The sequence below is a fragment of the Amblyomma mixtum genome, chromosome 6 (genome assembly GCF_055824585.1).
Source record: "Amblyomma mixtum isolate Tamu chromosome 6, ASM5582458v1, whole genome shotgun sequence".
In the NCBI taxonomy this organism is placed as follows: domain Eukaryota; kingdom Metazoa; phylum Arthropoda; class Arachnida; order Ixodida; family Ixodidae; genus Amblyomma; species Amblyomma mixtum.
In genome coordinates, this window is record NC_143017.1 from 120,432,583 (window position 1) to 120,446,919 (window position 14,337).

Here is a 14,337-nt window from a genome sequence, read left to right on the forward strand (position 1 = left end):
CGCTTCGAGATATCTAGGCTTAACCTTAGCTAAGCCACAACCAATTTTTTATTTCTTTTGTTTTACCTTTTCTGCACTGCTCTCCTTCCGTGTTCGTCTCCCAAATTCCCTTCCCCATGCAGAGTACCATGCCAGTGATTTTTAAATGCCGACTAAATACTCTGTTTTTCATTAAAGTGTTTCTCTCTCTCTCTCTTCGTTCTGCGGTTTGCCTTGAACCACCGAATCATGGCACTATGCCATACTTGTCTTGTTAAACACTGGTGAAAAGCTGGACACATGCGCTGCAGAAATATAGCTCATGCCTCCACGCCTATGTGTTATATAGTATATAACTCAAAGAAAATTGTAGAAATTCCCAGTCGAAGTAGGCCACACAGGGTCAAGCTAAGCGTTGAAGTCGGAGAGCATGTGAGCATGCACTCTCAATATGGGCGCGTTCCTGACGGAAGAGAAAGTGGCGGGGCCCGCCAAACACCAACACTTCCGGCACAATAATTGCCAGCGTTAAGCACTTGCATGAAGCATGAAATGCGCCCAGATAAACAGTGAGGGAAGCGGCGCGGCTTAGCCTAAAACTCTGGTATAGGACCGTCCTTGCTGCCTGCAAGCGCTTCCTCCGCTAGAGCGTGCTTGGAAGTAATTTTAAACCGCTCGCGTACTCGGTTTTAATTCTGGGGCGCCTGTGCGTCGCAATAATCGTAGCCTCAGATTTCGTAATACACATCGCGCCAGCTTGCAAAATAAGCACCTTCAGAAAATACACTCGGGTCATTAACTTGGTGGAAGTCTGAGTCTGCTTCAACCTTTGCGCAACTACTTGGGCACTCTTAGTATTGATTAGAGGTGGAAGAAAAAGCAGCTGAGTTGACACGACTGTAGAAAACTACTGGTGTTCAGTCATCAGTGGAGAAAAGTATACCGTCAACCGGTGTACAACCCGCATCTTCCTGATGGAAGCAAAAAACAGGAATATTGCATGTCTGTGCGTTAGGGCTCCCGGCACGACATTTACTCACAGATCTGCCTTGTTTAATCTCTGATTCCTTGTCCATTGTTGCGCTGCATTAGGTAGCAGACTTGGACACTCTCTTTGCATGGTATTAGCCATCTTCACAGAAGAACCAGCGGAAATGGACAATGGACGAGAATGAAGGAGGACGACATGGACTTTAGAGCGTCTGTCCGTGTTCTCCTTCAATCTCGTCCGTTGTCCTTTTGCGCTGGTTCTGAGATTACGGCTTACCAACTAGCACATCATAAAGTGTTGCTATTAGCGGTATTGTAACAGACAGTAGTTAAAAATGCGAAACTAAGCATAATCTAACTATAAAAGAACCTCTCCAAATGTGGTCCCCTGTTCTAATAGTATATCGGTTTATTACGGTTTCATTCTCTCGTCTTTCCTCTTTTTTCTCCTTTTCGCCATTGTTTCAAGCGACGGCAAGCTTAAACTTTCGAGCGGTACTTGCGAGCCACCCGTAGGCAGCGCTGAGAATAGGGCAGAGCCGAAGAAAAGAAACATTTCTTAAATTATGCCTACATTGGTACCCAGATGATTTTAGCGTGCAGACTTTGAGATGATTACGCTACCAGACTTGCTTCTTTAGAGATCCCAACCATGAAAGTTTTTCGAAATAAATGAACTGTAATGCGGCCATAGATTACCGGCCGCTATGAAAAACTTGGTCCCTGCTTGCCGAAGTCATTAGTGCTCGTCGGCAGTGTCGCTTCGTCTAAAAATTTCACTTCCAGGCAAGGGAGTAGCAAATGCATGAAGCCTTGAAATAGCCCGTGCGGCTGCAAGCGATTTAACGCACGGGCATTGAAAAAAACTGCGGAACCTATCGGCTCCCGTCGTTGCAAGCAAACTAGTAGCATACCCTGTCACTAAATATCTGACGTGTGTGCAGAACACATGCATGATACATGTAGGCACAGTTTCTGATATCTATGATTCAATTATAATTGCAGCCATGCAAGTTAGAGCTTGTTGTGGGTGACAGTGACGGTGCCAGTTGGTTCTAGACCATGTTTCTGAAAATACGCAATGTGATTACCGTATTTTTCGGAAAATGTTTACAACTGACCTTTTGATAAGCAATATTGTCCGTAAAACATTCATAAATTTGTTGAGTATAATGTCCTCTTTCGTCCTGGCGTATACATAGAGCAATTATTTCAGTCTGAAAAAGGCACACCTTACTTCTGCGTGGATTGTGAGCCATTTTGATTGTTTGTTATCATACCTATTTTCTTCATAAGATCGTTCTTCAAGTGCAGTTAGCAAGACAAAATACCCAGTGGCTTCTCAGACTTGTCCAGCTTTGTGGCAGGAACAAGCTCGAGAATTTACGGCGTTTCTGCACAAGCGGAAAGCGCTAAGGCTGGTGTAGCAACGCTCGGCGAATGAACGCAAGCTTTGCATGCAGACATGGTACAAAAGGCTTACTAGTGCGCGTGCGTTTCCTGGGTGCTGCCTGGATGTATCTGTTCTCTTCTAAGTAGGACGGAATCGAGAAAAATTATTTTCATGACAAATGTTTTCCGCGCATGGAATTAATGCTTGAAAACTAATTAAGAGCTTCTGCATTTATCCTCTTTAAATAAGAGACGTACCGCGCACGCTCTCCGGTAAATGGGCAGCATAAAATTGGCACCCCTGAACCCTGCCTCACAATGCAGAAAAAGAAATACGAAAGAGAAAGATGGCGCCCTGTGCAAACGAAGCTCCGTCCTAGGCGGGGTAAAAGGGAAGCAAAAGTAAAATGCGGTTGAAAACTCGCTACCGTAAACAATCCACACTTGGGTACGGCTTACGAATCCGCGTTTGTCGTGTGCGCTGTAATAATTTTCGATTACCTTCACGGGAGCGCTCCGCCGCGCTTTCGCGCCCGCAGTACCCCAGCGTGCGAGCAACCAGATCGTAAATTAGGAAGGCGGAGCGGACATTCAGGCAGCGAACGATTCGCTATATGAAACAATGTTCTGCACGGTCCGGAGCTAGCGCACCTAAACAAATACAAAACTCAGGCTTTTGTGAAAAAGCAGACAGAAGAAAGCTCCCAAAAATAAAGCATCTCTAGTCACAGTTCCTCATTTCTCGATGTTTTTATTGATTTCATCTTCTGAGCTCAAAGCAAGCACGCCCTTATATTTTTTGGTGCTCACGATTTCACTGTGCGGATTGTTTTCAGGAAAGCAGCGGATTTCGGATGCTCAAAATGGCTGAAACCTTGTTTCGCAGATTGCGGCAAATTTAACGTGTTCTTGTCTGCATTATTTGTTTTTCTCGACAAAGCAACACCTTTACGAATCTTTAACGATTGTGCTGCCTAATGGGACTAATTAAAAGTGTAATAAGCACGTACACTTACCCAAAGTATGAGCAAAAAAAGACTAATTCCAGGCTATCGTGAAGCATTTTTTCTTCGTGTAATCGCCCGTGGTTGCCTCCTAATATTCTTCGAGAAAAAATATCGATGTAATATGAGGTAAAAGGTAATCACCCACATGCATTAAAATTATATTGAATTGATATATTATTTGTGTACTTCTGGCGCACGGCACGAATGCTACTCTATTCTCGAGGATTGCTGCTCATTTCCAGTCGTTCTATGGCTATGCGATGTAATATAATTATTGGGCGGGATGTTAATACTAATATTTATTCGAGTTTGGTCGATCATTCAACATAGGTTTCGCGTTCGACAGGTGGTAGAATGAAATTTGCTAATAAACAGTAACGTTTTTAAAAGATCTTACCATCTTTGTGCTTCGATGCACTGAGGCATTTTGCTGACGGTCAGTATTTTTCTATTTCAGTAGTACATATCAACACAGCAAAATGAAGACATTAGTATCGTCCAGAACATTGTATCAGGAGTAAGCCATCTGCAGTTATCACGATCCTTCAGCGTCAGCGTAGTAGTATGACACGGACAGAAGATACCATGTGAAGGTGACAAGGGAGGGGGGAGGGGGGGGGGGGGGGGGGGGCAGGCGCAAAGGCGAAGATAGCAAGAAGGTGGCAATAAACTCGCGCGACCTTTGCGTTTTCTAACTACCAAAAAATTCATCTGGCCGCAGCGACAGCAACAACTGAACTTGGTGGTCATGCCTGACTGACAGAACGGAGTGTTCGCGCTGCTGAAACTTTTAAACACGCCTCACAACATACCACATAAATGTGTACATTGTCGCAAATAGTCCTGAACTTTGGAGAATTGTGCGCTCAGGACTGCTACCGTTCGTGAGCTACCTTCTAGTAATGCCTAGCTCTCACGCTCCTTACACAAGGTTATTTAATATGGATTGCGAAGGCGGGCCTCGAATGCGACCTAAAACGAAGTGCCACTGACATCAGCGAGAACCGGTGCAACTAAACGCTCAAATGAGGCCAGTGTAGAAGCACGGCGCGAAAGTAATGTATATTAGCACTGTATCTCTCGGGGAATAAGAGGAATAATTGGACATGTCGTTGCGTTAATACCTAAAATCCAACGCGAAACCCGAGACAAGCGGGCAAGGAAAAGGATCACTGTCTTAAAATAACGTTGTTAGTGAGCGCTCGTCTTGTTTCCTTCCTTCGACTTTATCTTCTGCGCCCGATCAACATCGGGACATTCGAGGATTTATTTTGCCCGCCAATGACACGTGTCTATAGCGTCACGTTTACTGTTCTTTAATTATAACGTCAATGTTTGTTTTTTCACTCATATTTCGAAGGTGGCGCTGCCTCCGTACCGCAGTCTGCAATGTTTGGTTTGGTTTGGTTTATGGGGTTTAACGTCCCAAAGCGACTGCACTTACATCGCACAGCGTGCACTGACATCGCACAGCACACGGGCCTCGAATTTCTCCTCCAAGCAGTCTGCAATGTTTTGAACTTGTGGGCTGGCTTGTATGGAACCTACTCTGTCGCATTAGGTGTACCTTGGCTTGCATCCAAGTGCAGCAAAGGCCATATTAATGGCAATGTCTCTGCTGCCGTGTAGCGGCCGGCAGCAAGCCACGTAACACAGCATAGCCAGCCGCAATACTGGAAGGTTGGGATGGCCTTGAACTTTACATTTTATTCTATAAACTGTAAAAGAAAGGGGAAGGTGATTGGGAGAGTTACCACACATTGGTGCGGCCGGGTTACGGCCGGCTGTAAAAGACTATACTGCATTGTAGGAGCCCTTAGCGGGCATGTTACGCAAGGCAACTCACCTTGCGTGGCGAAACAAAAATAATAACTTGCTCGCCGGCGGTGATAAGGCGACTGTTCGGAAGAAAAACACTAAAAAATATACCTTCCATGTCATCCCTTAGGGAGCATACTGCCTGTCAGCCTTAATTGTGCCGTGGTCACTCTGATTCCTTTCTTCTGGTTAGTCTTTCCCTCAAGTCTTAAGACAACAAAAAGTGGGGGCTAAAAGCAATGCAAGAAAAATTATTGTGCCAGAAGTACCATTCATTCACGCTCTTTTCAGGAAAAGAAGCGCATTTGTTCTGGTTTAGTTTTGAACAGCTATCTTTTCGGTAGTACACTGATGTTTGACAACAAGGTCGATGAGAGGAAGCGATTCAAAATCTCTGGAGAACTCTTCGATGCTGCAAGACCTCGTCGAGTGCACGAAATCGGTCTTAAAAAAACATTACGCAAAACAAATTAAGTCCATGAGCATTGAGGGACCGTTTTATTTCAATTGATTGGAACAAGACTAGAGGGAAAAATTTAACAAATTTGGCTGCACAACCATCGCACGTGCTTCATGAAAAGAATTTTCGATGCTTTTATTTTGAAAGCTGTAGTGACTAAAAAACAGCTCAGAGGAGTTACCTATATTGCGTACGAAACCGAGAGGGCCGCCGCAGAAGAATGGCTCGCCATGCGAATAAATCTCAGCTCAGAGAGGCTCTTAAGGAGTGAAGAAAGCTAACCAACTCGAGTCGAAAAATTTGTACGAGACTTCCTGGCCGTAGCAACCGCCTGCCCAAATTTTCGAGAATTTGAGCCGAGAAAGAATAATTACAGTGGCCGACACTCGTAGAGCTGTTCTCACTATGCGAGCTTCATTCCCATTGTCCGCCTCATTCAGGTTCCCAGCACTGCAGCTTAGACGGCGGGATGCCGAGCGGAAGAAACTGGGACGTCCAAAATGGTGTCGTTATCCACAAATGATTCGCTCATGCGAGATTCTCTTAAGGCGGCTACTGGCGCACGTAAAATGAGAACAGGAGCAGGGACTATAATAGGGGATGCATTTATGCTTTTTTTGCCCCTCTGGTTACCGCGGCTTGCAGTGCCCCACCGTACTCCACTAGGTGAGCTGAGATAATGGCCAAGGGCCATGTGTCGTCATTTTTATGTTTCAGTCCCTCTTTTTCCTATTCGTGCAGTTAGCCTCACCCGGAACTTACATTTTCTCCTTGCTCGTTTTCTCACTTTCCTCTTTCCACCGGGGCTCAATGACAGGATAGGGCGCACTGGTTCATACCGATCTATCCGCCTGCCGAATAAATGTTCTTGCGTCTCTTTGCTTTGCTTTTCACTACGTCTCCTTCCAGCTACAATAATCGGAGACATACAGTTTCTTGAAATTGAAGCCTTTCCTGCAGATTTAAAATTTATTCACGCCAACGATCGAGACGATCAATTTAAAGCTACCGCATATATGTAATTTTGCTGATGGTCGCTTAATATACGATACGTAGGTCGTCAAATCTGAACCGCAGGTGTCAATGTATACGCCAACTGGTGTGCATGACTTCCCCGACATGTTTCCGAGCGCGCCGATTAAATTTCGACCATTTCGCGGCGCTGCCCCAAACTGACCCCAATTTCGTGAACGTGGAAGAAAGAGAATCGATACCAAGGAAGATCGAAACAGCAAAAAAGCTATTGTCCTCGAAAACAAATCACACCGTCTATATTTCGAACTACAGATATTACGTATAGTACTATTAGTAAGCGTTTCTTACATGCTCTTCAATTTTGAGCCGGTCAGCCACTGATAAATTAGTTAGCTTTCTGGTGCTCGGCTAAACTTGTGTTTGTATAGAGAGATGAACCAAAGAGCGAAGTAAACATTTATTCACCATTTGACAGAGTGTAGATGAGTCCTTTAGAGAGGACTCCCCGCTCCACATAAGTACCGCGGGTTCATCATTTGACAATAGGAATAGTCTTTTTTCTTGGACGGCCACCTAGAGTTAGCCCTTTTCACGAAACATCTCTCTGCGCACTGAGGCTTCCTTTCGCCACCTGTCGATGTGCGAGCTTCTATATCCATGTTTTTTCTTCTGTTTTACCGGGAGGCCTTTTTAACTGCTAGCTAATAAACAGCTAGCGAAGAACTGCTCGCTATCCCATTGACTCTTTTCCTGTTTCTAAAAGCACCCTATAATAGAAATTCGAGAAATGCCATTTAGTGCAACTAAATGGCATTTTGATGGTCGAATAGAGGCTCAAGGCGCGCAGGCGGAACTGGCACGAGGGAGTGTGCGTGAACGCCACTTGCAGGACACGACCTGCCAAATCGGAGCCAATCCTGATCGCATTTGATCGTCCCCTCTCCTCTTTTCTCTTCGTCCGCATCGGGACTCTAACGACGGTCGCCTCTCAACCTCTGTAACCAGCTGTCAACAACAGTCCTGTGAGAACACTGGTGGCTGTGAAATCAAGCGCCCCGATTAAACTTGGGGTTGTTTAGTTCACGCGGCCGGGCTTCTTCATAGTGGTATGAGGCTATTTTGTGGTGCTGATCTATTGCTTACGGCATTTTTTATGTAATAGATCGACACAGCTGTCCTGAATGAGTAACATCTGGCGTGTACCAAGTGCACTGTCAATGCTTTTCGTCGTGGTTTCGGTCCTGGCTCGGCCGATCACGCCGTAGATGGGCCGAAGTGGGGAAGCATAGAAGCACTATCACAGCGAATTGCGGTATCTGTCATATCCGGGGTGTAGGATCTAGTGGTGTAGCCCTCCTTGCAAAGGTGTTACTGCTGGAATCGCACCACGGAAAAAGTTCTCGGCCTGATATTGCGTCACCCTGACGTCGGTTGTGGCCTACGAAGCATTTCTCAACTGTTAAAAGTTGAATGGGAGCTTCGTTGGTCGCGTGGGTGGAGCGCGTCGAGGGATAGGCGCTAGCAAAGCCGATGAAGAAATTTATGGTAGGAATTTCCAAATAAGAGTAACACTATAAAATGTTACCGTGACATTTGATTACAAAAATAGAAACACTTACGGTGGAGACATTTCATGTGAACCCGCCTTTTTTTGCGTCATTTAGCAGGAAGAGAATTGCTTAAAACAACATGTTAGTGCAATAAGTCCTTGCGCTAGCATTGCCATCCTATTAGAGGATTCAGATTCCTAAAAACTCCACCTTTCTATGTTACTAATCGAATTGTTCGCGTGAGAGTATTGCGCCTAATCTAAAAGCAATTGTTTTCAATATCAGTGAGGTACCAGAAAAAGAAAAACCATTCCATTCTTGAACATGAACAAGTAAGCAGTGTGTTCGACACAGCACCACTCGCGCTGGCGTAGTACGTTGTTGCAGCAATCGATCAAAATAACGGGAACCGTCGGGGATATTGCTACCTTCTATCCTTTTGTTGTTCTTTCGTCATACGTCGCGCCAGCGCACCGAAATCCAAACACCGTTTTTGGCGTTCACAGATCTCTGTCGAAGTCGTTTGAACGTCGTTTGTTTTAACACATCACTGATTCCTGTTTCCACCTCCCAGTGTTGTTTGTCGGTGATGTTGTTGCGGCATCGCTCAATTAATTTCTTCCTTCCGAGGGAGAAATGCGTTTGCAGCTACCCACTGGGCTGATTCGAGGCGTTGCGATAACACAAACAAAGACGGCTGCGTTCGATTGAATAGCATTTCAATAAGTTCGAAGCAGGCTTTAAATGTGGATTAAACTTTTTCTTGTTTCGGTGCCCGCTAATAGAGTGGCGAAACGCCTGACCATTGATTTTGCTTTTCTTTACTGAGAAGCATGGTGTTGCTGCAGTAGACTCTGGATGTTTTTTTTTTCTGTGTGTGTGCCTGCTTGGGCTCTTTTATTTTCCTTCCGAATGGGCAGCTGCTCTTTGTTGTATACTTTATGGCGCCCATGAAATACTGCTGTTGGCTCCGGATTGTTTTATCGAAGAAATCTCCACTGGATCCAGACTTTAAATACCGAGTAAACAGCGCTCTGTTTACTAAAAAAATTCAATTAGCTGTAGTAACCGTACTTTCGGAGTATAGTCTTGTCATTGTGGATGAAACTCAGTGCCATTCAGATGTCTTAAAAGTAGCTTGTTTTATCATAGTAAATAGACATAAAATAGTACATTTTCTGTATATGCTAATATTTTCTTGTTAATGTTTTCTCATTTTCAGACAAAAACTTTTTCGACAATAGCGCAGTTATCAACAGCTTTTGTAACCGCTAGCCATGAAAGCCTTTATGCAGATTTCAGTACAAACTGCATTAACTTAACGTGACACCAAGGGATTTTTATACTTGCACCAAAATGTTCTACAGAAGTCACTGAATGCTTAGAGCAGTACCTACTCTACCTCGGCTGCTGACCCAAAAGACGCGGTTTCGATCGCGGCCGCGGCGGCTAGAATTTCTTTGGAGGAGAAATTCTAGAGGCCCGTGTACTGTGCGATGTCAGTGCACGTTAAAGAAACCCAGGTGGTCGAAATTTCCGGAGCCCTTCACTACGACGTCTCTCATAGCCTGAGTCGCTTTGGGACGTTAAACCCCATAAACCAAACCAAACCAAACCTACCTGGACTTTTGTATTTCGGTAGGGTTATCTGATGCGCCTGCGTCGCCAGTCTCGTTCGCCCCAACGCCGTCGCTCCTCTCCTGGCCCCTACGGACGCTCGCAAGCGGAAAACTAGACGCTGCAGTGTCTGGAGGTGATGCTGCAGAACAGCCCCAGTCCCAAAATCCTCGATTAGCCCTTCGCGCACACCATAATTTGCTCGCCATTCATGTCGATGGAGTGCCTGTGAGAGCCCTGATCGATACAGGCGCGCACGTATCCGTCATGAGTTCAGCCCTACGACTCCGCCTCCGAAAAGTACTGACCCCTGCACCCAAAGCCGTTCTCCGCGTTGCCGACGGCGGAACTGCTCATGTTGTTGGACTATGCACAGCCCGTGTGACCATATCCGACCGCCATACATCCGTTCTGTTCTCTGTTCTGGACCAGTGCCCTCATGAAGTCATTCTTGGCCTCGACTTCCTGTCTGAGCATTCAGCCCTCATTGACTGCGCCACTAATGTTGTTCAGCTTGACCTTCCTCTTTGTGCTGAGTCGCCGTCCCCAGTTATCCACCGTCTATGTGCTGTCGACTTTGTCCGTCTACCGCCTCAAGCCGCAACTTACATTTCTTTCTCATCTGTTCCCCCTGTACCTGATGGTCACTACGTAGTCACTCCGGAACTTGACGTCGCCCTGACGCGCAGCATTGCGCTTCCACACATTGTATTTACAATGTCGGCCAACCGAGCTTGCCTTCCGGTCCTGAACTTCGGTTCATCTATCCAACCGCTCCCGCAAGGCATCTCACTCGCCACGCTGTACCCTGCTGCCGAATGTGTGATATCAGTGGTGGACAGCTGCTTACCTTCCACTCAGCAATGCCGGTTGCCTGCGGCCCCATCAACAGCGAACCCAACGGACGACTACGCAGACATGATCGCTTCTGACCTACCGCCGATGCAGGCTCGCGATATTAGGTGCCTCTTATCATCTTTCCGCGACATCTTCGACTTTGATAGCCGTGTTTTGGCTCGGACCTCTGTGGTGACGCATCACATAAACACCGGTGATTCCGCTCCTCTCCGCGGACGTCCGTACCGAGTGTCCAGCGCCGAACGCTCCGTCATAAATCAAGAGGTGGACAAGATGCTCGCAAAAGACATCATCGAGCCCTCGTCAAGTCCTTGGGCTTCACCAGTCGTCCTGGTGAAAAAGAAGGATGGCAGCTGGCGCTTCTGCGTTGATTATCGGCACCTCAACCGCATCACAAAAAAAGACGTATATCCACTCCCAAGGATCGATGATGCCTTAGATTGCCTCCACGGCGCCAAATATTTCTCTTCAATTGATCTTCGATCGGGGTACTGGCAAATTGCCGTTGATGAAAAAGACCGCGAGAAGACCGCCTTCGTGACGCCTGATGGCTTATACCAGTTTAAAGTCATGCCGTTCGGCCTCTGTAACGCCCCGGCTACCTTCGAACGAATGATGGACTCCCTTCTTCGTGGCTTTAAATGGTCCACCTGCCTCTGTTACCTAGACGATGTTGTGGTTTTCTCGCCTACTTTTGCCACGCACCTCGAGCGCCTCTCCAATATTCTGACAGTGTTTCGTAACGCCGGACTTCAGCTGAACTCATCGAAATGCAAGTTCGGTCGTCGCCAACTCACTATTCTCGGACACCTCGTTGACGCTTCTGGTGTACGCCCAGATCCCATTAAAATTCAAGCTGTGAAGGACTTTCCTCTTCCAAGGTCGTCGAAAGATGTGCGCAGCTTTGTCGGCTTGTGCTCATATTTTCGCCGTTTTATCAAAGATTTCGCCGGCATCGCTCGTCCCCTCACCGATCTTCTGAAGAACGACACGCCCTTTACCTGGGGCCCTGCTCAAGAGAACTCATTTTCATCTCTCGTCCATTTGCTGACCACTCCGCCCATCTTAGCACATTTTGACCCGTCGTCTCCCACTGAGGTTCGCACCGATGCCTCCGGATATGGCATCGGCGCCGTCCTAGCCCAACGTCAACAGGGTCAAGATCGAGTCATCGCTTATGCCAGCCGCCTACTTTCAGCCGCAGAGCAAAATTACACCATTACTGAGCGCGAGTGTCTTGCCCTTGTCTGGGCAGTAGCTAAATTCAGACCCTACCTGTTCGGCCGTTCATTCGCTGTTGTCACTGATCACTACGCTCTCTGTTGGTTGTCTTCACTAAAAGATCCCACCGGACGCCTTGGTCGCTGGGCATTGCGCCTCCAAGAATACTCATACTCCGTCGTGTACAAGTCAGGGCGCCATCACCAGGACGCTGACTGCTTATCCCGATACCCTGTGGAACCACCTGACCTAGAGGACGCTGAGACCCTGCCCTGCCTCTTAGCTATCTCCGATCTTGCTGATATCGCCAATGAACAGCGTCATGACTCATCTTTACGACCTATCTTTGATGGCATCCGTTCTGCAAACCGATCTCCGTCTCTGAACCTTTATGTGCTCCAGAACGGCATTTTGTATCGCCGAAACCTACGCTCCGATGGCCCTCCGCTGCTTCTCGTGATACCCCAACGTCTACGCTCTTCTGTCCTTGCAGAACTGCACGATCTACCGACAGCCGGTCACCTTGGCGTGTCCCGCACGTACGCTCGGGTGCGGCATCGCTTCTTTTGGCCTGGTCTCTATCGTTCCGTCAAGCGTTACGTGGCCGCTTGCGACCTGTGTCAACGTCGGAAAAGGCCCTCCACTCTGCCTGGCGGTCTTCTGCAACCCATCGACATACCTCCGGAACCTTTTCACCGTGTTGGCCTCGACCTTCTTGGCCCTTTTCCGACGTCCCTCTCCGGCAACAAGTGGATCGCTGTCGCAACTGATTATACGACTCGGTACGCAATCACACGTGCTTTGCCGTCCAGCTGCGCTACCGATGTTGCCGATTTTCTTCTGCAAGACGTCATCCTTCACCACGGCGCCCCTCGTCAACTGCTCACCGACCGCGGTCGTTATTTTCTATCCAGAGTAGTTCACGACATTCTTCGTTCGTGTGACACGCAGCACCAGCTCGCGACAGCTTACCACCCACAAACCAATGGGCTTACGGAAAGGTTCAACCGCACGCTCACCGACATGTTAGCCATGTACGTATCGCCAGACCACCGAGATTGGGACGCAGCCTTGCCTTATGTGACATTTGCATATAACTCTTCCCTTCATGACAGAACAGGCTATTCTCCTTTCTACCTTTTGTTTGGTAGACATCCCACCTTGCCTTTGGACACACTCATGCCGCCTTCTTCAGCCCCCACCACTGCTTACGCTCGGGACGCCATCTCCCAGGCCACGCAGGCGCGCCAAATAGCACGTAGTAGGCTCCAAGCCTCTCAAGTTTCCCAGAAGTCAGCCTACGACCGCCGTCACCAGGCCGTCGAATATACCCCAGGATCACTCGTCCTTCTCTGGACGCCCTCTCGCAGCGTCGGTCTCTCCGAGAAGCTTCTTTCGCACTACCGTGGCCCTTACCGTGTCGTGCGCCGTGTTACCGACGTGAACTATGAAATTGCTCCCCTTGAAACCTCGCCCTCGTCATCTGGCGCCACCACCGACATCGTCCACGTCTGTCGCCTTAAACCTTACCACGACGCTCATGCGTCGCCGCCCTAACGCCGAGACGGCGTTTCAGCAGCCGGGGGTCCTGATGCGGGTAGACGACGACGACAAAGAGTGATGGCACGAGTGAGAAGAGTAGAAGACGACAACGAAGTTCGGACTGTGTTCTCGGTGCCGCTCGCAGCTGTTCTTGTCTATTTGTAAATATCTGTAAATATATTCTTTCCCACAACAATATTGATACTCTTGTGGAGTAATAGACCCAGTAACAGTCGTCAGCAAACAGACTAATTTGTGAAGAAATGCAATTTGGTAAATCATTAATGAATATTAAAAAGAGCAGGGAACCAAGCCCACTCCCCTGGGGCACACCAGATGTGACATGGGCCATTGTAGAATTAGAACCATTAACAGAAATGAACTGAACGCGAGATGAAAGGAAGTCTTTAATGCATGCTAGTACCTGAAGGTGAATATTAAGATGCAATAGCTTGAGAAGTAGTCTATGGTGTGGAAGCCGATCAAATGCTTTCGAAAAATCTAAAAACAAAGCATCGATTGAACTGCTGCATCCAAAGAAGTAAATAAGTTGTTAGTAAATCCGGCGAGCTGAGTGTCGCAAGAAAAGCCCTTGCGAAAACCATGCTGATATTTAAATATGCTGTTATGATCTTCAACATACTGAATGATCTGAGTGTGTATGACGTGTTCAAGGAGCTTGGAGAAGGTGCATGTCAATGAAATGGGTGTATAGTTTACAGGATCAGAGCGGACGCCAGATTTAAAAATTGGAATTACATTGGCTATACGCCGGTCGTGAGGGATGGAGCCAGATGATAAAGTCCGAGAAAAAAGTGCAGACAAGACTTGGAAAATACTGTGAGATATGTTCTTTAGTATTTTGTTTTTAAAGCAAGGTGAATCCGCGCTTGTGGTAATTTTAAGATTACTTAACAAATAAAGAATA